This window comes from Delphinapterus leucas, chromosome 16 (genome assembly GCF_059928025.1).
Source record: "Delphinapterus leucas isolate spDelLeu-1000000601 "Yukka" chromosome 16, BTC_Dleu_Yukka2, whole genome shotgun sequence".
NCBI classification, from domain to species: Eukaryota; Metazoa; Chordata; class Mammalia; order Artiodactyla; family Monodontidae; genus Delphinapterus; species Delphinapterus leucas.
In genome coordinates, this window is record NC_143144.1 from 30,446,742 (window position 1) to 30,471,273 (window position 24,532).

General features: G+C 39.2%; 1 protein-coding gene and 1 non-coding gene across 6 annotated transcripts in view; both read left to right on the plus strand.

The window, feature by feature from the left end:
- The window catches only part of LRMDA (leucine rich melanocyte differentiation associated), a 1,113,439-nt gene that overhangs the window by 880,874 nt on the left and 208,033 nt on the right, over nucleotides 1–24,532 (plus strand). The gene's annotated exons all lie outside the window — the stretch shown is intronic.
- Nucleotides 20,472–20,578, plus strand: LOC115801527 (U6 spliceosomal RNA). The gene has a single exon (XR_004021829.2). It is a non-coding gene; the product is annotated as a U6 spliceosomal RNA (small nuclear RNA).

The window sequence follows — 24,532 nt, forward strand, 5'->3', positions numbered from 1 at the left end:
AGGCATGCGGGATCTTTCACTGTGGTGCGCGGGCTCTTCCTTGTGGTGCATGGGCTTCTCTCTAGTGTGGTGCGCAGGCTCCAGAGCGCGTGGGCTCTGTAGTTTGCGGCACGCGGGCTCTAGTTGAGGCGCGGCGCGCAAGCTCAGTAGTTGCGGCACACGAGCTTAGTTGCCCACGGCACGTGGGATCTTAGTTCCCTGACCGGGGATCAAACCTGCATCCCCTGCATTGTAAGGTGGATTCTTTACCACTGGACCACCAGGGAGGTCTCAATAAAATGCTTTTTAAAAAGATATTTACAATAAAATGACATAGGAAGCTTGAAAAATACAGGGATTACCGGGGGGGGGGGGGGGCAGCAACTTGATACATGCTAGAAACCCAGGAATAGCAATGCTAATATCACACAAAAAAAGGCTCAAGATGATTACTGAAATGATGAGGAGGAATATTTTATATAATTAAGAAGATATAATGGGAAGCTATAACAATCATGAATCTCAATGCATATAACAACAAAGCTTTGAAATACATGAGGCAGCAACTTCTAGAAATACTATAGGTAAAACTGACAGCCACAGTCACACGTGACATCTTAAGCGTATCTCCCATAGAAAATTACAAGTAAGTGACCAGAGATTTCACAATATGTATATTTTGTTAAACAACAAACAAAATGGACATGCTTTTTTTTTAAAAAGAAATATATGGAATAGTCACAAAAGCTATCCAGAAACTGAGTCATAAATGAAACTGTAGGGCGATGTCTTTTACAAATGTGAGTAGAATAATCTTTAGTGAGAAATTAACAATAAAATTAACAATAAAACAATGAAATGTAATAAAAAAGTACTTGCCTAGTGACCAAGTAGGATTTATCTTAAAATTGAAAGGATAGTTTACTATTAGAATTTATCAATAAACTTGTCATATTGGAATATTAAAAGGAAAAATATGTAAGATAATGGTAATAGATACAAAAGAAAGGAAAGAAGAAAAAGAAAGGGAGAGAGGGAGGGAGGAAAGGGAGAGAGAGAGAAAGAGAAAAAGAGGGAAGAAAAGGAAGGAAGGGAGGGAGAAAGAAAGAAAGCAATGAATTTAATAACCTTTTTTGCTCACATCTCTTAGCAAACAAGGAATAGGTGGGAACTTCCCTAACTTGATAAAGATTATCTGTCCAAAACCTACGACAATCTGCAGAGAGAAGAATAAAGGATTAAAAATGTTCTCATTAAACTCCCTGAACAGGCAAGTAAGGAATATTCTATATCCCCTTGGAGATGCTAGCCAAAGCAATAAGATGTACTACAACAACAACAAAAGCAAAAAAGAGAGCAATAAAAGTAGCAGTAAATACAGCATTATTTGCAGTCAATATGATTTACATCACTTTTCTGTAACAGACCAGATGTTAAATATTTTAGGATTTACAAGGCAGAAGATATTTGTCACAACTACTTAGCTCTGCCTTTACAGAATATAACATGACAGAACTAAGGCCCATCATATTGGTAATGGGAAAAAATGTAAATGTGCTTAATTCACGTATTTAAAATACTTTCAGACTGGATCATAAGGCAAAACCCAATTCTCTGTGTTATATAGAGAAACAAACAAATTGAGTCAGAAAAGCTGAAATAAAAGGCTGGAGCAAAAAGAAAACAGGGGTTACAGTCTAAATATCACAAGGTAGAATTCAAGAAGAAGAGCCTTACATAAGACAGAGAAGTCATTTAGTGGAACAAGACAGTAGTCTATTATGTTCACTGACTCTGTGGGTCAAGAATTCCAAGAGAGGACAGTGGGAATGACTTATCTCTGCTCTGTAATATCTGGCGCCTCCACAGAAGACTTGAAGCCTGGGAGCTAAAATCATCTGAAATCTTATGTACTCACTTGCTCAGTGGTTGATGATGGCTGTTGGCTGGGAGCCTGAGTTCTCCTTGTGGTCTTCCTTTGTAGCCTAGTTAGGCCTAGAAACACCTTAGTGTAGTGGCTGAGTTACAAGGGCAAAAGAAATTCATGAGAGAGTAAGAGTCAGGCAAAAGCCATATCATCTTTTTATGATCTATGTCTTAAAAGTTATGTAGCGTTACTTTAGCTACGTTCTGTTCATCAGAATAGTCACAAAAACCCTGCTCAAGTTTAAGTGAAGAAAAAATAGATTCTGCCTCTTGATGGGGAGTGGCAAAGTTCTAGAAGAGCTTGTGGGACCCAAAATATTGCTCTGCCCATTTTTGTCAAGTGCAGTCTTCCACAGTAATGTATTTGTTCATAAACAAAATTTCAATGAATTCCAGGGAGTAGAGGTAGTACAAAAAACTCTGGTCACAATGTAATAAAACTATAAATTAATAACAAAATCAGATTGCAAAAAGCCAGATATGATGGTGAAACCATTATCTATCAGAACCTATGAGATAGATCTAAGGCCATTCTCAGTAGAAAACAGCTTTAAGTACAGGTATTAGTTTTTTAAAAAAGGGAAAAATTGTAAAACATAAAGTAAGCATCTGACTCAAACACTCAGCTAAATAAAATTAAAGAAAGTGAAGGAATGGATTAGTAAAGCTAATGAACAGTAATAAATACAGTAATAATACTGTAATAAAACAAACTGTATAATGAATAAAACAAAAGATAAGTTTTAGAAAAACTAAATCACTAACATAATCAAGGAAAATTTTAAAGAATGAAAATATACATTTGCTTTTGCGTAGGTAAAAAATTAAAAGCCACAGAAAGAAGAGAAAATTAAAAGAATCATAAGAACTAACTTTGTTCAATTCTGTGCAAATATATGAAAATCTAGATCAAGTGGTTAATTTTCTAGAGAAATATAATTCCCCAAAACTGACTCCAGAAGAGGTAGAAAAGTGAAACAGATTGATTTCCATAGGAAAAATTAAAATTTTAAGGACCTATCACCACGCCCACAAAAGCACTAAGTCTAGGTACTTTTATGAGGAAATTTTATCAAACATCACAAGAGAAGATATTCAGTAGTACTCTGTTAAGTATTTAACAACTGGGTCTCTGTGAACACACACACACAACACATGCAAAACAAACACCTCTCCCCCCACCATGTGTGGTGTTTGCCAGTTTCTGTGGCGTGAATATTTCCACCATGACTGATTTCAAGCTACATATGTGATGTTACTTCATGTGGACTTGGGAAGAGATGTACACAGTCTGTTCTTGTGAGTCATTGCAAGCTGGCTCCTGTATACCACAGTGATGATTCCAAATCTATTTAAACTGCTCCAGAGCACAGATAAATAAGTACTTCCAAATTCTTTTTATAAACAGCATAAAACCTTTATAGAAAAATCAATACGAATTACAGAGAAAATAGCTACTTTTCATCTGGATTTTGAGTATAGGTGCAAAAAATCCTAAATAAAATAATTATGAAAAACATCCTGCAGCATAAACAGAAGAGTAAAATATTACGACCAATTAAGATGTATTCTAAGTATGCAATGAAGTCTCAATATTAGGATATCCATTTATTTAATCTTTTTAATAGAGCTAAAGAAGAAAGCCATAATTCTATAAGACCTGAAAGGGCTTTGGCCAAATTCAATAACCATTCTTGATTAAAAGTATACAAAAATAGATGTATACTTCCTAAGCATGATAAATCGCGTCCATCTCAGTCCAAAAGCCAACATCAAACTTAGTGCGCAAACATTAAGAGGTATTCTTATTAAAGTAAGGACAAGATAAGATATCTGTAACCACCACTATTATATAATATTTTACTGGGAATGGTAGCCAATGCAATAGACAGGAGAAGGAAACTATAGGCATGAGAATGAAAAGCATATGGCAAAACTGTCATGTTTACAGATGATTTTATTTGCTTTGACAATTGGAAACTCAAGAGAACCAACTGAAGGACTAACAAGAGAATTCAGTAATAAAGTAAGATATAAGACTAATATACAGAAATCACTAGCCTTTTTTTTTTTTTTTACATCCACTCTTCCCACCCCACAACTCCTTCTCTCTCAGCTCCTCCCCCTCCAGCTCCTTCTCCAGGACCCACAGCTGCCTTTTAACATCAAAATGGAAACCAATTAGAAAGTACTTTTAAGATTCCAATTACAAAAGCAACATAAAAGACAATAAATTGAGAATATTATAATGTACATGAACAGAAGTGTAATATCTTCGTAAAAAAACTTTAAAACTCTCTAGAAAGACATACAAAAAGTCTTGAAGATATGAAGAGACATACCATATCCTTTTATAAGAAACCTCAAGGCCATAAATATGTCAGTGACCTCTTTGTTAAAATATAAATTCATTATGAAGCTTCATAACAACCAAAGATTTTTTTTCTTTTTAAGCTAGAAAAAAATGAATCTAAAATTAAGATTGGAAAATAAGCGAAAGTAATATCAGGGATCATTTAGAAAAATAATTGTAGTAAGAGGAAGTTAGATATCATATTACAAAACCTCAATAATTAAATCAATGTGGTCCTGGTATGCAAATCACTGAACAGACTAATAGAATAGAATCGGAAGTCTAGAACTACTCAATTATATGTGGGGATTCAGTATATGATAAAGTTGTATCTTAAACTACTGGAGAAAGATAGACTATTCCATATATGTTCTTGGGGCAAATGAGTAGGTATTCTGAAAAAAAAATAAGTTTGGATTCATAACCCATACCTTACACCAGGATAGATTACAGATGAATTAAATTTTTAAATGGAAAAGAAAAAGAAACCATGAAAGTTCTAAAAGAAAATAGTGAACTCAGAATTCAGAAGCCCTAATTTAAAAAACAGAAATTGAAAAATGTAATCTTATTAAAAATACTCTTGACTTTATTTTTTTTAATCTATTACACATTTTTTAAAAAAGACTTTTGACTTAAGCAAAGTCAAAAGACAATGAACTTTGAAAATGTTTGGAAATCATATCACAATGATAGATTATATATATTTCTAATATATGAAGAGTTTCTGAAAATTTGTTTTCAAGTGATAAACAACCCAGTATAAAAATAGGTTTTTCTTAGAGGAAAACATAGGCAGAACACTCTATGACATAAATCACAGCAATATCCTTTTTGACCCACCTCCTAGAGAAATGGAAATGAAAACAAAAATAAACAAATGGGACCTAATGAAACTTAAAAGCTTTTGCACAGCAAAGGAAACCATAAACAAGACCAAAAGACAACCCTCAGAATGGGAGAAAATATTTGCAAATGAAGCAACTGACAAAGAATTAATCTCCAAAATTTACAAGCAGCCCGTGCAGCTCAATGACAAAAAAACAAACAATCCAATCCAGAAATGGGCAGAAGACCTAAATAGACATTTCTCCAAAGAAGATATACAGATAGCCAACAAACACATGAAAGAATGCTCAACATCATTAATCATTAGAGAAATGCAAATCAAAACTACAATGAGATATCATCTCACAGCGGTCAGAATGGCCATCATCAAAAAATCTAGAAACAATAAATGCTGGAGAGGGTGTGGAGAAAAGGGAACACTCTTGCACTGTTGGTGGGAATGTAAATTGATACAGCCACTATGGAGAGCAGTATGGAGGTTCCTTAAAAAACTAAAAATAGAATTACCATACGACCCAGCAACCCAGCAATATATACTGGGCATATACCCTGAGAAAACCATAATTTAAAAAGAGTCATGTACCAAAATGTTCATTGCAGCTCTATTTACAATAGCCAGGACATGGAAGCAACCGAAGCGTCCATCAACAGATGAATGGATAAAGAAGATGTGGCACATATATACAGTGGAATATTACTCAGCCATAAAAAGAAACGAAATTGAGCTATTTGTAGTGAGGTGGATGGACCTAGAGTCTGTCATACAGAGTGAAGTAAGTCAGAAAGAGAAAAACAAATACCGTATGCTAACACATATATATGGAATATAAGAAAAAAAAAAGTCATGAAGAACCTAGGGGTAAGACGGGAATAAAGACACAGACCTACTAGAGAATGGACGTGAGGATATGGGGAGGGGGAAGGGTAAGCTGTGACAAAGTGAGAGAGTGGCATGGACATATATACACTACCAAACGTAAAATAGATAACTAGTGGGAAGCAGCCGCATAGCACAGGGAGATCAGCTCGGTGGTTTGTGACCACCTAGAGGGGTGAGATAGGGAGGGTGGGAGGGAGGGAAACGCAAGAGGGAAGAGATATGGGAACATATGTATATGTATAACCAATTCACTTTGTTATGGAGCAGAAACTAACACATCACTGTAAAGCAATTATACTCCAATAAAGATGTTAAAAAAAAAATAAGTCAGTAATGGCATGCCCAGAAATACTTGCATACGATTAAGTGAAATATATGCAGTTGTATTTATTGTAGAGTAGATGTGCTAGCTAAACATTGAAAATAGCCAACTATCTATCGACTGAGAAATGGTAAATAAATTATGGTATGTCCAATATGGACTATTATGTAGCTCTGTCAAAAGAATTAGGAAGCTCCTTGCAAAATTATATGCAAGTCTGTGCAGTTATTTATCATTAAGAGCATAAAGTGAGGTGCTCAGCAATATGCAAAGCATAGTACTATTTATGCATCAAAGGTGGAACAATAAGACTCTATGTCTGTAAAAAGACTGAAAGACAGATGACAGTAGTGACCCCCTATGGACGGGGAGGCATGATGAGGAACGTGGGAAGACCGGGTGGGAGACAGACTGTTCACTAGGCACATATATTTACTGTAAAATTTTTAACTATATTCAAAAAATAAATTGAATTTAAAGACTAAAATAGAATCTGTAGAGCCTCTAACCTAACAGTTACACATGTCTTAGGGGAAGTATGCAGAATGATGTTCATTGCAGTGGTTTTCTGGTAGTAAAAAAATACCAAGAGAAATTATATTCCCATCAGAAATGGAATGGTAGAAGTATGGTAAATATGATACTGAATACTGTGGGGAGTGGGTTTTTTTGGGGGGGGTAAGCGGGCCTCTCACCGTTGTGGCCTCTCCCGTTGCGGAGCACAGGCTCTGGACGCGCAGGTTCAACGGCCATGACTCACGGGCCCAGCCGCTCCGCAGCATGTGGGATCTTCCCGGACCGGGGCACGAACCCGTGTCCCCTGCATCGGCAGGCAGACTCTCAACCGCTGTGCCACCAGGGAAGCCCATGTGAGGAGTGTTTTTAAAAATTAAGGTAAATAAGATACTAAAACAGAATGCTCTCCAAGATATATTTTTGAGCAAAAATCAATGTGTGTACAAAACATTTGTACACTATGATGGAATTTATGTATTTAAAAGCACAAAATCACACACACATACACTCAAACACATACATGTGTGTAAATGCATAGAAGCAGTTTTGGAAGGATGGACAGAAAACCCCTGACAGTAGTTACTTCTACAATTTGGGGGAGATCCAAATCGGAGTGGCAGAAGAGTAGAAGATCAGAAAGACTAGCTTTTTCAGTATCTGAATTTTTATGAAAATGTGCTAATATTTTACTCATGTAAAATAATGAAATAAATATAATAATAACAACAGTAGTAATAATAAAATTCCAAAGAGGGTAGAAAATTTGGGTAATCTGTAAGCATTTTGGAGACTGAAACTTTATTTCCCCAAGGCCAGTGATAAAGAAATAGTTTCTTTGACAATGTCCCTTTTCTTCAAATGTAAATAATCTAGTGTTGAGAATCCATACTAAACTATCTGTACTCTGTCACTGTTGGGGAATGGGCTATTCATATGAATTAAATTTTCAGGTAAATAAAGAGATGTAGAGAAAAAACTAAAGAGGTCCAGGCATCTTGCATGGCTTACTGATTTACTGAGAATAGGAAGGGCGATGTCTGCATTAAAAGAGCTTCTATTTATTGAGTGATTTCTTTAGAGCCAGGCACTGTGCTGGTATTTTACATGTGTTTGTGGTCTCATTTAATCATGGGGAATATCTCCTAAAGCTGGATATTATCCCCATTTTATATATGAGGAAATTGAAGCTTAGAGAGATATTGTGTAGTTTACCCAACGTCCCAGTGCAAATAAGTGTCCTTCATGAGACTGAAATCCAGGTCTGACCCTGAAGCCTGTGTTTTTTCTTCTGTTCCACACTGCCCCCCGCCAATAAAATACACTTAAGAGAATAACTACACTGAATATATTTTAATCTGTTTCTTGATGATTCAAGAAAGCACTTCTGACTTTTTCAGTATTGCAGGTATCCTGCAATGATGAGCATCAATTATCAGAGTACTAGTGAAGTATGAAAATGATGGTTAATTGGAGATATCCAGTTGAAAGAAAGCAGAGCGATACTGTATTTACAGAATGTAGTGCTTTTAGTACAGTTAAATAAAGGTGCAACACAATCACTGGTGTGATCTTTGCATAGCCCCTTTGTTATTATGGACCTGCATATTCTGAAAGTCTTTATCCCCTGTATACTGATTCATGTGTTCTGTCATTTTCAGCACTTATGTTAGACCTTGTTTCGATGTTTGCAGTCCTGTAAATATTGTTTAGATACGTGATGCAATTTTCCCCCTGTTGGAATCTCATAGCAAAAGATCTGAACTAACGCAAGCAGAGTTTAGGTGTACTGCGCCAGTGGCTTCGTAGATGACCTGTTTGGTTACAGGTTATAAATGCCATTTAAAGAAAGCAGGAGATGGCTCCTGAGTGTCTAGTAAACTTCAACAACCACCTGAGAGATACCTCTGTGTGACCGCATAAAATGGAAATGAAGAATGGCACAGAACCCATTGACTATGCACTTTCTCACCTGCTGAGAGCAAAACGCAATCCAATGCAGTTTTAGTACTTACATGCCTCTGAGGAAAATAGATCCCTAAAAATCTCCAAGTGCAGCACTGGAAAAATTCCTTAAATTTGGGCTATGCTTGATATTATAAAACCCAAGGAACCTTAGATTTTCTCCTTGAGTGAAATGGACTGGTAATTTTGTTTTGTTATATTATCCACCAAACATAATGATAATGGGTCACATGTAATTTAGGAAAAAATTAAGCCTAATAAGAAAAATCTCTAATAAATACTAACAGCATCTTATTGGTATTTCATTGGTCTAACCCTCCTATTAACATTTGTTTTTACATATTAAATGGTCTGCAATATGTTGGAAATGAAGAGGACAGTAAAAATTCAAATAAGCAATTTTATAATATACACGTTACAAATGTTTGCATGCCTCTTCCCTCAGGCCGGTACTAGGAGGGATGGTACATAAAAGGGAGTGGTACTAGGATATAACAGGAGATTCTTGATTTTAGATGTGTTGAGCAGTAAAAATGCTCACTGTAGGGGCTGGACCCCGTCATTAACCAGGAATGCAACCCTTTCGATGAAAACCAGAATTCAGCCCTGAGGAAAGGATACAATTAATTATTTCCTCAAATCAGGCTTCTTCTGAGCTACTGGAGGAGGGTGGAGGAGCTTAGGGAACCTCTGGTACCCAAGCAGAAAGGTGGGGTGGGTCCCATATATTGTTAGCTACCCATCACAGACAATGTGGTAGGGTGGTGTAGGACTAAGGGAATGTATACAGGAAGCTCTCCTTATTAGATAGATATGTGCTTCTCAAGCCTACATAAGAATCTCCTAGGGAACGTCCATAAGGTAAAGATGCTTGAACACCTTCTTTCAGGGATTCTGATTCAGTGAGCCTGGGGTGATATCCTGACTTCTGTTATTTTTAATGAGCTCTGATGATTCCTCTACACATAGCAATTGGAGGACCACTGCATTGATACTGAACAGGAGTCTCTTTTTGCGAGTCCTCTCAGCCATGAGGTTTAAGAGAGTAGGGACTATTTCCAAACCCTGCTGGCTAGTGGTGTGGCAGCCACAAATGTCTTATCATGTCAGGCCCTCAGTGGTTAATGAGAAGGACTAGGCAGCCTACGGGAGACTAAGGAGGATTTGCTGTCCAAGGCACTGTACTTTGTGCAGAAATGGCACGGGTCCCTGTCCTTAAGAAACTTATAATTTAGGTGGAGATAGCAGACAAAATGCAGCGAAGTGTTACAAGTGCTGTGAAACTGGGGGACACTAAGTGCTTGGTTATTAGGTGGAGGGTGGCGTAAGTCAACGTAAGGCTTGAACGAAGGGCTGGCAGTGGATACAGAGAAGAAGTCTTCAGAGGAATGGTGCTGAGAAGTTTGAGTACGAGGGTGGTATCCACTGGCAGGTTGTAAGTGGTGAGTAGGAGGGACGAGCATGAGACGACTCCCAGGTTTTTGGCCTGAGTACTTTTGTGGAAGGTGGAGCCATTTCTGAGGAATGGCATTTGGGAGGAACAGATTCAAGGGAACGTGTTGAATGTGAGATGTCTGTGCCTGCCAGTGGAGATGCTCTAAATCATGGGTCAGCAAACTTTTGCTATAAAGGGCCAGAGAGTAAGTGTTTTAGGCTTTGGAGGCCAGATGGTCTTTGCCGTGACTACTCAGCTCTGTCTGTCATCGTAGCATGACAGTATTTGTAGGCAATAAGTAACCAAACAGGGATGGCTGTGTTCCAATAAAACTATGTTTACTAAAGCAAGTGGCAGGCCAGACTTGGCCCATGGGCTGTAGCTTTAAGTGTAAGTGTGAATAGCAGATACAGATAAGAGACGTATTGACTCCTGTATGTCTCTGTACATAGTGTCTTTCTCTGTAGCCGTAGAATCTCACCTAATCTATACACACACTGCATTTCATGGTTATTTTGAACAAAGAATTTTCAAAATATACAAAAATTGCTCAATGATTATCTAAAAAAAATGACATTTGGAAATGTGAATTAAAACTGTAAAATAATACAAGGAAAAATATTAAAAGCAGCACAGAAAAACGACAAATATCATACAAGGGAATCCCCATAAGGTTAACAGCTGATCTTCCAGCAGAAACTCTGCAAGCCAGAAGGGAGTGGCAGGACATATTTAAAGTGATATGGTAAAGGGAAAAACCTACAACCAAGATTACTTTACCCAGCAAGGATCTCATTCAGATTCGACAGAGAAATTAAAACCTTTACAGGTAAGCAAAGCTAAGAGAATTCAGCACAACGAAACCAGCTTTACAACAAATGCTAAAGGAACTTCTCTAGGCAGGAAACACAAGAAAAGGAAAAGACCTACAATAACAAACCCAAAACAATTAAGAAAATGGTAATAGGAACATACATATCAATAATTGCCTAAATGTAAATGGATTAATGTTCCCACCAAAAGACATAGCCTGGCTGAATGGATACAAAAACAAGACCCGTATATATGCTGCCTACAAGAGACCCACTTCAGACCTAGGGACACATACAGACTGAAAGTGAGGGGATGGAAAAAAATATTCCATGCAAACAGAAATCAAAAGAAACCTGGAGGAGCAATTCTCATGTCAGACAAAATAGACTTTAAGATAAAGACTATTCCAAGAGACAAAGAAGGACACTACATAATGATCAAGGGATCAATCCAAGAAGAAGATATAACAATTGTAAATATTGATGCACCCAACACAGGAACACCTCAATACTTAAGGCAAATGCTAACAGCCATAAAATGGGAAATCAGCAGTAACACAATCATCGTAGGGGACTTTAACACCCCACTTTCACCAATGGACAGATCATCCAAAATGAAAATAAAGAAGGAAACACAACCTTTAAATGATACATTAAACAAGATGGACTTATTGATATTTATAGGACATTCCATCCAAAAACAACAGAATACACATTCTTCTCAAGTGCTCATGGAACATTCTCCAGGATAGATCATATCTTGGGTCACAAATCAAGCCTTGGTAAATTTAAGAAAATTGAAATCATATCAAGTATCTTTTCCAACCACAACGCTATGAGACTACATATCAATAACAGGAAAAAATCTGTACAAAATGCAAAGTCATGGAGGCTAAACAATACACTAGTAAATAACCAAGAGATCACTGAAGAAATCAAAGTGGGAATCAAAAAAATACCTAGAAACAAATGACAGTGAAAACACGTAAACCCAAAACCTATGGGAGCAAAAGCAGTTCTAAGAGGGAGGTTTATAGCTATACAAGCCTACTTCAAGAAACAAGAAACATCTCAAATAAACAACCTAATCTTACACCTAAAGCAACTGGAGAAAGAAGAACAAAAAAACCCCCAAAGTTAGCAGAAGGAAAGAAATCATAAAGATCAGATCAGAAATAAAGGAAAAAGAAATGAAGGAAACGATAGCAAAGATCAATAAAACTAAAAGCTGGTTCTTTGAGAAGATAAACAAAAATTTCTAAACCATTAGCCACACTCATCAAGGAAAAAAGGGAGAAGACTCAAATCAATAGAATTAGAAATGAAAAAGGAGAAGTAACAACTGACACTACAGAAATACAGAGGCTCATGAGGGATTACTACAAGCAACTACATGACAATAAAATGGACAACCTAGAAGAAATGGACAAATTCTTAGAAAAGCACAACCTTCCGAGACTGAAGCAGGAAGAAATAGAAAATATAAACAGACCAATACAAGCACTGAAATTCAGACTGTGATTAAAAATCATCCAGCAAACAAAAGCCCAAGACCAGATGGCTTCACAGGAGAAGTGTATGAAACATTTAGAGAAGAGCTAACATCTATCCTTCTCAAACTCTTCCAACATATAGCAGAGGGAGGGACACTCGTAAACTCATTCTATGAGGCCACCATCTCCCTGATACCAAAACCAGACAAAGATGTCACAAAGAAAGAAAACTACAGGCCAATATCACTGATGAAGATAGATGCAGAAATCCTCAACAAAATACTAGCAAACAGAATCCAACAGCACATTAAACGGATCATACACCATGATCAAGTGGGGTTTATCTCAGGAATGCAAGGATTCTTCAATATACGCAAATCAATCAATGTGATACAACATATTAACAAATTGAAGGAGAAAAAACATACGATCATCTCAATAGATACAGAAAAAGCTTTTGACATAATTCAACACCCATTTATGATAAAAACCCTCAAGAAACTAGGCATAGAGGGAACTTACCTCAACATAATAAAGGCCATATATGGCAAACCCACGGCCAACATCATTCTCAATGGTGAAAAACTGAAACCATTTCCTCTAAGATCAGGAACAAGACAAGGTTGCCCACTCTCACCACTGTTATTCAACATAGTTTTGGAAGTCTTAGCCACAGCAATCAGAGAAGAAAAAGAAATAAAAGTAATCCAAATCAGAAAAGAAGAAGTAAAGCTGTCACTGTTTGCAGATGACATGATACTATACATAGAGAACCCTAAAGATGCTACCAGAAAACTACTAGAGCTAATCAATGAAGCTGGTAAAGCAGCAGGATACAAAATTAATGCACGGAAATCTCTTGCATTCCTATACACTAATAATGAAAAATCTGAAAGAGAAATGAAGGAAACACTCCCATTTACCATTGCAACAAAAAGAATAAAATACCTAGGAATAAACCTACCTAAGGAGACAAAAGACCTGTATGCAGAAAACTACAAGACACTGATGAAAGAAATTAAAGATGATACAAACAGATGGAGAGAGATACCATGTTCTTGGATTGGAAGAATCAACATTGTGAAAATGACTCTACTACCCAAAGCAATCTACAGATTCAATGCAATCCCTAGCAAACTACCACTGGCATTTTTCATAGAACTAGAACCGAAAATTTCAAAATTTGTATGGAAACACAAAAGACCCCGAATAGCCAAAGCAATCTTGAGAAAGAAAAATGGAGCTGGAGGAATCAGGCTCCCAGACTTCAGAGTATACTACAAAGCTACAGTAATCAAGACAGTATGGTTCTGGCACAAAAACAGAAATATAGATCAATGGAACTGGATAGAAAGCCCAGAGATAAACCCATGCACATATGGTTACCTTAATTTTGATAAAGGAGGCAAGAATATACAATGGAGAAAAGACAGCCTCTTCAATAAGTGGTGATGGGAAAACTGGACAGCTACATGTAAAAGAAAGAAATTAGAACACTCCCTAACACCATACACAAAAATAAACTCAAAATGGATTAAAGACCTAAATGTAAGGCCAGACACTATAAAACTCTTAGAGGAAAACATAGGCAGAACACTCTATGACATACATCACAGCAAGATTCTTTTTGACCCACCTCCTAGAGAAATGGAAATAAAAAATAAAGAAATGGGCCCTAATGAAACTGAAAAGTTTTTGCACAGCAAAGGAAACCACAAACAAGACCAAAAGACAACCCTCAGAATGGGAGAAAATTTTTGCAAATGAAGCAACTGACAAAGGATTAATCTCCAAAATTTACAAGCAGTGTGTGCAGCTCAATATGAAAAAAACAAACAACCCAATCCAAAAATGGGCAGAAGACCTAAACAGACATTTCTCCAAAGAAGATATACACATTGCCAACAAACACATGAAAGGGTGCTCAACATCACTAATCATTAGAGAAGTGCAAATCCAAACTACAGTGAGGTATCATCTCACACCAGTCAGACTGGCCGTCATCAAAAAATCTACAAACAATAAATGCTGGAGAGGGTGTGGAGAAAAGGGAACCCTCTTGCACTGTTGGTGGGAATGTAAGTTGATATAGCCATTATGGAGAGCAGTATGGAGGTTCCTTAAAAAACTAAAAATAGAACTACCATACGACCCAGCAATCCCACTACTGGGCATATACGCTGAGAAAACCATAATTCAGAAAGAGTCATGGACCACATTATTCATTGCAGCTCTATTTACAATAGCCAGGACATGGAAGCAACCTAAGTGTCCATCGACAGGTGAATGGATAAAGAAGATGTGGCACATACATACCATGGAAGTTTACTCAGCCATAAAAAGAAATGAAATTGAATCATTTGTAGTGAGATGGATGAACCTAGAGTCTGTCATACATAGTGAAGTAAGTCAGAAAGCCAAAAACAAATACCGTATGCTAACACATATATATGGAATCTAAAAAAAAAAAAAAAAATCGGTTCTGAAGAACCTAGGGGCAGGACAGGAATAAAGATGCAGATGTAGAGAGTGGACTTGAGGACACAGGGAGGGGGAAGGGTAAGCTGGGACGAAGTGAGAGAGTGGCATGGACATATATACACTACCAAATGTAAAATAGCTAGCTAGTGGAAAGCAGCTGCATAGCACATGGAGATCAGCTCTGTGCTTTGTGACCACCTAGAGGGGTGGGATAGGGAGGGTGGGAGGGAGACGCAAGAGGGAGGAGATATGGGCATATATGTATATGTATAGCTGATTCACTTTGTTATAAAGCAGAAACTAACACACCATTGTAAAGCAATTATACTCCAATAAAGAAGTTAAAAAAAAAACAAACTGTAAGATACATTTTGTATTCACTGGTTCAGCAAAATTTAAGCAATCTGGCAGTACCAAGTGCTGTAAAGTTGTAGAGCAACAGAAATTCAGAAGTTATCTTGGTGGGAGTGTGAATTAGTATATCTGCTTTGGAAAACAATCTGTTATTATCTGGTGAATTTGAATATATGCAAACTCTAAGATCCAGCAATTCTGCTCCCCAAACTCTAACCCAGGAAAAGCTATTGTGTGTGCTCAAATCAATGTGAATGGTATTCATAGCATTTTCTGTGGGAGGAAAACAAAACAAAATAAAGAAACAGACAAAAAAAACACCGAAAAACAAAAAAACCTTGGAAACAACCCAAATGGTTCATTAAATAAAGTTGGGTAACTTCCTACACGGATGAATATACAAAACTGGGAGAGAAGAAGCCTCTTTGAATGATTCTGTATGCTATCATTATAGAGAGTTCAAAAATGCAAATTAAAGCACTATTTTCAAAGAGTCCTTACACTTGTGGCAAAACTATGAAGAAAACTCTTGGTATTAAAAACTCAAAAATCACAGTTGCATTTACCATTGGTGGAAGGTAGAGGCAAAGAAATCTAATCAGGTAAAAACAACCCAAGAAATGTATTTATCTCTAAGCTTGGTGATGAATATACAGATATTTTTAAAGTAATTGTTGTCAATACTTTACATATGTTTTATCTCTTCCTTTGTAATGGAGCAAGCATTGGATAATAATGAATGAGACAAAACCAAACTCTTACTGACTTACCAATTTTATATTTTCAACAAGTAATTAAGGTAATTCTTCTCTAAAAAACAAATGTTAGTTTTGGGTACTGACCTTTTATCTGATTTGGTGTCTTTCCCAGTGACTGAAGGCCAGCTGGCTTCCAGTGTTTTATCTGGGCAGAAGGCAGTGGGGACCAGGGATAGCATGGAGGAGTGAGGAGTGTCAGGAGGGAGGCTCCTATAGCTGCTGTAAGGGTCATTTGAGTTCCCTAGCTTAAGGAGAACAAGCATCGTCTTTGGCCTAGCGTAGAATGTGGTCAAATTCCTCCCTGTCACTCAGCAAGTGATTCCACTGCTGTCTGTATATTATTCCAGTCATCTGGGTTTGCAGGGACACTGTGTAGTGGTTTTGTGGTGTGGAAGCTATGGCTACCTAGCTTTTTTCTTTCTTGAATATCACTTTGTAGTGTCATGATTACAAGGCTTGGAAGAAGATAGACTCTCTGTCCATTCCGAGTATAAACAGGCACTTGAGATGAAACCACCTAGTTAATTTCCCCTTGTTGCTGCAGGAGAATCTGAATCCAAACCACAGCACAACCTAGCCCCTAAATCTCTATTAAAAACTATCTTGGGTAGTCTGGCAAAGCTTTATTTAAAGTCAGCAGAGAATTATAAAGTCAAAAGTGAAAAATGGTGCAACAAGAAAGAATCAAACAAATACTAGATCAGTTAAATATAGTCAAAGGCAATTTAGTGTGTTCTGGCACCAGTCCTTATTGATGCAAAGAATGTGATGTGTCAGGGGTCGGCAAGAACATGTAGGAAATGAGGAATGAAGGATGCAGCTCCAAGCTTGACTCTGGGGCAGCCACACAGGCTGTGAAGGATGTACTGCTCTTCTTTTGTACTAGGAATTTCAGGGAGAATATTCTAATTATCCCAGTCTGGACATCTGTTCATTCCTTCTTGATGTTTTGTGTGTGTGTGTATATATATATAAATTTGAATTTTTTTCTTTCATGGGGATAAGCCAAGCCAGAGGCTGCATAACTTGGGTCAGACCAAGAAGGTGGGTATTCCTCATCAGTACTTGTTAGTATCCTAGTTTCCTTGGGGTCACCATTTTGATCTGCATTTTCATATCCCATTTCAACCTATGATTGCTTCTGCCTGATCTTCTCCAGCTCCTTTAGTCAATATTAGCTAATCTGTAACCACAGCTACCATTGTATGCAGCTGCCATGTCAAGGCACTGTGTTAGGGCGTGTATATGCATTATCTCATGAATCCCACTAAAACCCTGCAAGGGAGCTCTTTGTACCATACTGATTTTACAGATGAGACCAACTAAGGCTCAGAGACTCAGGACTCATTTGAGCTTACACACTGAGTAACAGAAACAGGATTCACCAGGCCTGATGCCTCAGTGGGTGCTATGCTAGAAGAATTGCTTCTCTAACCTCATCAACAGTGGTGGGGGAAGACCATACCTCTAGAGAACGTAGTTGCAGTACAGGGTGGTATGAAGAATGAGACGAATGTTTGAATCCTCACCTTACCACTTGGTGGCTTTGTGACTTTGGGCAAGTTACTTAACTCCTCTGTATCTCTCTCTCTCTGGAAAATGGGTATAATAGTAATACCTACCTTAGCAAAGTTGTTGTGAGGATTGTATGAGTTCATATAAACAAACTGTTTCAAGGAGTTCCTGGCCCATAGTAAGTGCTATATGCATGTATGTTATTATTGTAGTTGATGACACTTCTGTTATTAGTGTCATTACTGTTGTTATTGTTCTTGTTTTTGATATGTCTTCTGGAGACAGGATGCCTTCCCGGAGAGAAATGGTATTGGCTAAAGGGGAATTGAAGGGTCAGTCCCTGTGGCAGGTCCGTGGGCTGGATGTTCTTGGGCAAGGCACTCAGTACCCTTCCAATCTTACCTTGTAGGGGGCCATGTCCACTTTTGGTAGACCCCTTTGTCACAAATGAAGCGGCTGTGGAAGGTCAAATGAGGAAACTGGATCCCTTGGATACGCCTCTTGGGTACTTGTTCATTCAGAATCAGGTTCTGGGGCACCTGCCTTTCTTTCCCATCTACAGATTGACTCCAGGAGAAAGGGAGAGAGGTTTGGAGACTTCCTTAGTTCTAGCAGGTCTTATCATATCTCAGTTGTAGATTCAGGAGGAATGATTGGTTTAATGTAAATGCTTTAGAGGATCTGAAAGAGATTAGAGAAACCTATTCCAGAGCATAAAGGCAGGACAGGAGGGAACCATTAATCTCATGGACATTCAATTCCCTAAGAAATTTTGGGGGAGTGACCAGAAACAAGCCAGGCCATATGCTGTCCATTTGCAATCCTCCAAGCTGTGGACTTTTTTTTTTTTTTTTTTTTTTTTCCGACGGATCGAGGCCAATGCCATTGCCTCATTTGGATGGTTCCTAAACTTGAAAAGGAACTGAAAGGTTGGGGCTTGCATGCAGAGTCGAAACAGATGATTTGACGAAAGTAGTCCTAACAAACACCAGGGCTCTCCTGCTTGTCAGAAACAGTCTGATGATGCCACAGTCGAAGCTTCCCAGACCGGCTTGCGTTTTGGTAAATAGGAACAATCAGGGAAGACATAGGTATGCTGTGGAGAGTTCTGAGACGTGGAGAGAACAAGTTAATTGTTCAGCCTCAACTGAGACCTTTCACTCAAGTCATTAATCACAGTGCACGGTCTGGAGCCTTGGCCCCGGAGTGCGACTCTTTAGGCTGGTCTCCCACTCCAGATGAAGGCTCATTCCAGGTGCTGGTCATTTGTGTTTCCCTCCAACTGGACTGATTTATAGACCCGGAGATGTTTCCTGGTTTTTCCAAATTCTGTTCCATTACTTTGTAATAAAGGGGACATGTGATTTCTGGTTTTGTGCAGATCCTCAGTTTTAACATCCCTAATACCAAAGATTTTTTCAATTAGTCTGTGGCCTGCCTTCTGTGACCTAGAGGGTAGAAATGCTGTTCTGTGTTTTGAGTATCAAAGTGAAGACTTTTAGAGACTCTCTTATTTCTTCCCCCCTTGGCTAGAGTTGAAGATGTGCCAGTCCTGCACGAGGCTTTGTTCCTGCATTCAACATCTCGATGCAAATTAAGACTTGGGAAACCAAAAACAGCTCACCACAGCCATTAGAGTTATCCCCATCCCACCCCAACACATATGGTTCAGGGTATAATATCAGGCCTTCCACACTTGGACCAGGTCTCCAGTGACAGCGTAAGCCAATATTGAAGACTTCACAAGAGAATCTGAGTGTCAGAGGAGGACAATGTAATGTTGAGGCTAAACAGGGCACTGCCGAGTGTTACCTGTTTGACTGAAAGGTAAACCCAATCTGAGCTGATAAGGGGCAACAGATCCCTTGAGAGTTGTCCCAAGTGGCAGAAATGTGTCACAGGAAAGTAATTGGAAATTGATATTTGACATATCTCTGGGTTACTTTTTATTCCTGATAACACCAAAGGGTTTGGCTAAGAGTCACAAGTGACTAGTACGTGAAATCCTGCAATCCAAGGCTGGAATACGATCTCTTTGTTGAAAGCAAGCAGCTGCTTTCTGATCCTTTGTTTCCTAACTAGCGCTTAGAGCGTAGAGGCCCGTGGGCTTAGTCTGGGTGAAATGAATGGTGAATATAGGCAATCCTGCCTTTCAGTACTTCTCTTACAGGAAGTCATCACTGGCAGTAGGGCACCGTCCTTAAAATTCAACTCAATTTAACAGGTACTTGTTCAAAGCGTACTATGGATTTTATATTGTGTTGTGTGCCATGGGACATACAAAATAAATATCAAATATGGCCTTTGCCCTCGAGGAATTTATAGGCTCCTGGGAAGGATGATGTGTTTATGAAACACATTTTACATGGTAAGATAAGATATCACGTGTGTGCCAAAGTGAGTAGAACCTGGAATAATTACAACAGGGACTCAGAAAAAGGAGAGTAGGGTAGACTAGAGTTGTCAGGGAAGGCTTTATGGATGAGGTGGGAGAAAGACATCAATATCCCAAACCCTGAACTCGCCCTTAAAGGAACTGCAAGGAGCACAGGATCAGGTTGCCAAGAGATTATGGAGCCCCCTTTAAGTGAAAGTAAATGTGTTCAATATGAGGAGGGATAATTTAGTTCAATAAATATTTATTGAGTACATGCTTTGTGCCAACAACTGTATCTGATGAGGTAAGGAATGAATAATCCTTACGAAGAACACATGTGGGTAATTCTCAGATGCTACTTTCTCTTAACCTAGATATTTAAAGTTATTGCTGGTCTGTGTGATTCCAAAACCTGTGATTTTTACCACTTATCATTCTCTCTCTCAAAAAGACTTTCCCATGCTTGCTTCAGCAGCACATATACTAAAACTGGAACAACACAGAAAAGATTAGTGTGGCTTTTGCGCAAGGATGACATGCAAATTCATGAAGCATTCTATATTAGAAAAAAAGAAAAAAAAAGAAGATGACCTCGTCCAAGATATCTTTGGGTTGAGGAACTGAGTCTCATTTTTTCGTGTCGTGGGGGAGTGACATGTACAACTTCATAAGTTGTTTACAGTGTAAAGTGTTGCATGAATGCTGATTGTGACAGGAAGGGACACTGAGTTAGCATTTGAATAGCCCCAAATTATTGGGTTAGGGAGTATTTGGAATAGCATTTGAAAAGTCTGAACCTGACCCAAACTCATGATCATAAGCAGAGCCCAAGCTCTCTGAAGATCAAGTTTTCTTGGAATTTCCATTATTCCCCTTGACAGTTGCTTTGGAAACCCAATTAGAAGGGTCTTCCGTCATTAGCGTTTGAGATAGTCTTGCACTGGGCTCTTTGGCACTCGTGAATTTTGAACTTGGCACTACCCAGATATATAGCAAAATGAGGAAATATGTAGCAAATAGGAAATATATATAGCAAAATGAGGAAATCAATTATTTGTTCACTTCCTAAGGTACAGGTATAACTAGGCAATTGCAGATTGGTCTGGAAAGAAAAGAAGTCAGGATGACAATGGTGGTGGCAGTGGTGGTCGTCATGGACATGGTAATCATTATTCCAAATATCCACATAATTTTTAAATAATATAACCACAGAACACTAGTAAACCCTGGAAAGAATCTGAGATATCAAGCATCGAGGCACAGAGGTGTCAGAGTTTATTTAGCTAAGCAATACCAGAAGAGGACTAGAAAATCCCCCTTTCTAGCTAGCAATCATTCTCATACCACAATGAGACCCCTGCTTTGTAACCCCTGCGTTTCTGCCATCCATGTGACTGCTTTTTGAAGCTCATTTAGGTACCAAATTTAAATGGAATTCTGAGAAAACTTTTTTTTTTTTTTTAATTTGGAGGGACAGGTGGAAGGAAAAGCTAGAAGAAATTTGAAAACGCTCTTGATTCCTGTCATTTTCCTTAGTACTCAGCCACTCTCTTCATCTGAGAGGTTCATTCTGGCCCCCATGGGTTAGATACACACATGTGCTCGCTCACTCATCTGTATGCGTGTGTATATATTGATATGCATTCCTCTTCATCATCTGTAGGCGTTTTACAAATAATGGCTTGTGTGTGTGTGTGTGTGTGTGTTTTATCATCTTATTTTTAAAATGAAAATGACAACTTCAAAATTCTTTGCAGAAATAGTTCTTTTATGGTTAAAAAAAAAAAAAATTCCAGTATGTAGGCCAGGGTCATCTTTGGGTCACAAAATTCCACGGAGGGAGTTGGCATGGGGAGAGTATAAGCAGTGGCTTTGGAATTTTTGTTCTTCCACTCTGGGGCACATGGGCCAAGTTGGTCACAAAGAAGTTAAGTTAGTGGGGAGCTAGTGAAATAGTCAAATGAGAAAGGTAGAACAAGGTTGAGAGTGCAAACAAAGAAATGGCAGAATGTGGAAAGAGACAAGAGGAGGTATGGATACCCTCCCCACCTCTTCCAACGTCCTTCTCATCTGTGAGGTCATCACTGGGCTGGGGGTGGGGTTGAGAGTATAAAAGGGGCTGAAACTTTTGAGTTGGAACTTCTGTTTTTGATGAAGCTGTCTTGGGAGTTTTCTTCTTGAATAGAGCCAAGGGGATTTTGTAGAGCTAGGGACATCAGAGTGGGACTCAGAAGAGAGGAGATAGACCTTTGGAAACCTGATCTGGGTCCTAGGTTTAAGGATGAGAAAGTACTACAGGGTTTCTGTAAACCAAGGGGACAAGTCAGCAGGATCAAAATTGAGCCTAGGCTCCACTCACCAAACTCTGTGTCTGTAGCTGCATCTACCCAGCTGGATGGCTTTTTTGAAATCATCCAAAGCACTGTCTGGAACAGCGTAACCCCCGGATATGGAAATCTTAACCTTTCTTCTACTTTGTCCAGGCCTATGAGGAAGGTGCTCTTAATGTACTTTCCCTTGTCTGAGCATGGACAGTGAGGAAGCCCAGTGGCTCCCTGAGCAGACCGGCTGCAGAAACTACCCTCTCTGATGGGCAGGGGAGGCGTAAAATGGAAGTGACCAGAGGGTCATCTGTTTCACACTCTTGAGGAGGGAGCCACAAAGCCTAGGCTGTGGAGACTCAAATTTCCAGAATTTTCCCACCTCCAATCTCCCTTTAGGAAGGTTACAAGTAAGCCTGGCCTTAGTGGTTCCTTCTTTCCCCGTCTACAAATGTGGTATCATAATTATTGTGCACATCCTTGTGCTTGGTGTCACGGGGCGTGAGGCCTCAGCTGGCTTTGAGGACCTTAGAGGCCAATTGTGGAAACAGGAAAGACAAGCACAGTCATGCCAGTTGAAGTGGGTACAGAGCCTGCTTGACAACAGCTAGGGAGCCTTGACAAATCGGAGACCGCCGTCACACATGGAGAGGTGCACCCACCTTCACCTCGGTGGCTGTTTCTTCTTATTGAAGAATGAGAACAGTGAATGGCCTAAAACAAGCTAAAAGCAAATCCTTAAACTTTGTTCATTTTATGACCACAATACTTGGTGGTATTATTGGTAAAGGCCCTGGCATTCCTTATAGGAGAAATGCCAGATATGAAACAACTGAACGTTCATTCACCTGCTTTAAGTTCTTTCAGAAATAACCTGATTTACAGAAGAATGTGGAATCATAACTGTCAACCAAGATGTCTTTGTCACTTTAGGATGTCCAGAAACAAAGGGATATTATATCCTTTGTTATTGGAGCACCACAGATGCCAGATTATGCACAGGGCCCCCTCTTGGCATTGAGTGCGTGTGAGCCTAGAGGCAACCAAGCTCTGATTTCAGAAGGGTGTTGCCTCTGGTGGTGTTCTCACCTGACTCTCTCCCTGGAGCTGGAGGAGAAAGCATGGCCTTCCTACCTGCCCTGCATTTGGATGGAGCGGCAGACAGCAAGAGGCATGGACGTCATAGAAATGGTAGGAGGCTTGGGGTAGACTCTTCTCAGCCTCCACCTAGGGAGCTTGACAAGGGTACCATGAAAGGAGTGGAGAAATAATTCATAACTTTTGGTTTTGTCTGCACATTGACATATTCCAACAGGTGCTTGGTTCAAAACATGAATATTTGATTAATACAGAATCAGGCGTCTGGAACAGAGAGCGGTGGAATTTGGGGTTTGAGTAGGACTTAAATGTCGTTCATTTTAACCACAGCTGTCTGCATGCGCATAGTAGGCATTGGAAATATTTGTTGATTAGATTTTCTTTGATTGGAATGATGTGGTTGCTTGGTTTTGAGTCCAGATGTTTGGCATCCAGCCAGGGTTGTGTGCTCTGCGTCTGTCATCAACCTTCCAGCACGGAGATGGCTGGCAAGGGGCAGCATGGACCAGTGAGCGCAGCAGGAGGTGAGCAGCGAGTGAACACGAGAAGCTTCATCTTCTGCTCTGTGTCGCTCCCCGTCGCTCACGTTACCGCCTGAACCATCCCCCCCCATCCACTGCCAGTCCGTGGAAAAACTGTCTTCCACAAAACCGGTCCCTGGTGCCAAAAAGGTTGGGGACTGCTGCTGTAGGTGGCCTGTGGAGCTGGCTAGCTGCAGAAACTGTCCTCCACACCCCCATTTTCACCAGAGTCATGATGGCTGTATTTTATGGCAGAGAACATTGGCGTCTCAGCTAGCAGACCACAGCAGTGCTGATGACAAGGACCTGAGAAGCCACGTATTCATCCATCCCATTGGTCATTGCAAAAGTGTTGAGGACAGGTCTGTTAGTTCCCAGCACTGACCTGGAAGCTGAGGAGGAAATATGAGACGACCCGTGGTAGGGGAAGTAGAAGTTTAAAAGGTTAGTGGGAATGCGAGACCTTCATTAACTCCTAGGGAACAATGACAGGACGAGTGGTTCCATTAGCGCTAATAGGGGAAAGGATGCTATATGGTAGCGTGGATACACGGTATACTAGACCTGAGTCTGCATTTCA